Below are 2102 nucleotides of genomic sequence, written 5' to 3'. Positions count from 1 at the left end.
GTTTTACTATGGTTGCAAATATCAAAAAATTTCTATGTGTGACACGGCACCAGAGTTAAGTTAGGGTTTTTCAAAATGCTGACACGCTGAGCTCAAAAGGTTCGCCATCACTGGAATAGAGAGTCAGCCTGCGGACTGAAGGGTCCCAGGTTTGATTCTGGCCAACGGCACATGCCTGAGTTGCGGGCTCGATCCCCAGTAGGGGGCGTGCAGGAGGCAGCTGATCAATGATTCTCTCTCATCATTGATGGTTCTATCTCTCCCCCTTCCTCTCTGAAATCAATAAAGAAATATATATTTTTTAAAAAAATACTTGTTCACTTTGCTGAACGTAGCATTTTCCTAACTTCATTTGGTGATAGAACTCAGAATAGAATGCCTGAATTGTTATTCTAGAGTTAAAAACCACAAAACCTTCATAAGACATTTTTTGTAAAGAGAAGGAAATGATATGCCCTATTAACTCATTTAATGAATGCCTCCCAAGATAAGCCCTCTTGGAAGATGTTTTCTGCAGCTATTTTCCTTACACACATTGGCCATAATGGAGAGGACAAGTCTCTTAAGATCTTTGGATCCTCAGTCTCCTTATCTGAAATGAAGGGGTTTAAATGGGCAATTTCTTAGGACTCATTCAGTGCTAAGACTTTCCACATCAAACTGAAAATGATCCATATTGATGTTTCCTAGATTCCAATCAGTAATGGATATAATCATCTACATGTAATCAAAAGTGCCTGTCATTTTTAATAGGACAGTAGCATCCATTCTTACTGTATTAGTGTGGCACTATTTTTTTTTTACACTAAAGAATATTCCACTGCATTTACATATTCTTATTAGCCTCTAGGTTCTTTGTCATCCTTTTAGAAATAGTTAAAACTAATGTAAGACAAACATACCTTAGCACTCAAAGGACTAGCATAGCATAGTTTATTTATTAGTGACTGTCGGGAGACACTGCTCCACAGGTCTAGTATTTCTTAACATCTTATTTCTCACACAGTGAGCAAGGCACTGCAGGTCTTGTGAACAAAGGGCAAGCATATTTGCTGTCCAGTATAATAATGTTTCTCTCCATGACAAAGCACAGCATACTTACACTCATAAAAAGTTCACATTCCCTAAGCTCATGGTTCCTCTTCTATAACACAGCTACTGCTACTGTGTTGGGGCTCCGAGAACTGACACAAAAAATGCTGATACTCTGGCTACTGCTATTGCTGTGAGTAATACGCTTTCTTTCATCTCTGATTCAGGGGTTTTATGACTTCTACCAGCATCCAAGGAACTGTAACAGGCTAGTCTTGTAGCTTGCAAGGAATGAAGTCTTAGACCTTTCACAGTTTTTGATAATAACTTGCCTTTTCCTCCCTGTGAATTGAACGTTGGTGGGATAACTTTGTATCTTCAGGTATTTTCCCTCCCTGGATCATTCCTGGTCTTGTGAGTATTCCCTCCTACAAATGCTGCTCTGGGCTTGTTGAAGTGCTTATAGCCACCCACCCTTGTTTCTGAGGAACATTCAATAGAGGCGTAGTCTTAGTGATGCACTTTGATTATGGAATATCAAAGAAAGGCACTATGAATTTCTATCCAGCATGATAGCATTTCATTAAAATGATTACAAAATAGCCCAGCAAGTGTGGCTCAGTGGTTGAGGATTGACCCATGAACCAAGAGATCACGGTTCGATTCCCAGTTAGGGCACATGCTCAGGTTTCGGCTCAGTCCCCAGTGGGGGTGGGGTGTGCGCAGGAGGCAGCCAATAATGATTCTCTCTTATCATTGATGTTTCTATCTTCCTCTCCTTTCCCCTCTCTAAAATCAATAAAAACATATTTTAAAAAATGATTACAAAATATAGGGTGTCCCAAAATTCACGCAAGATTTGAATTTTGCGTGAGCATTAACAACAGCAAAAAATAAAAGCCTAATTTTTTTATTAAATCTTTATTGTTCAGATTATTACATTTGTTCCTCTTTTTTTCCCCCCCATAACTCCCTTCCCCCCAGTTCCCGCCCCACCCTCCACCCTCACTCCCCACCCACTGTCCTCATCCATAGGTGCACGATTTTTGTCCAGTCTCTTCCCGCATCTC

General features: G+C 40.2%; 1 long non-coding RNA gene across 1 annotated transcript in view; it reads left to right on the top strand.

The window, feature by feature from the left end:
* LOC102248611 overlaps positions 1-2102 on the top strand; it is a 17453-nt gene that overhangs the window by 7014 nt on the left and 8337 nt on the right. The window lies entirely within an intron of this gene.

This window comes from Myotis brandtii, unplaced genomic scaffold (genome assembly GCF_000412655.1).
Source record: "Myotis brandtii unplaced genomic scaffold, ASM41265v1 scaffold177, whole genome shotgun sequence".
NCBI lineage: Eukaryota > Metazoa > Chordata > Mammalia > Chiroptera > Vespertilionidae > Myotis > Myotis brandtii.
The sequence above is the reverse complement of the archived record's forward strand: the minus strand, read 5'-3'. Positions and strand labels throughout refer to the sequence as shown.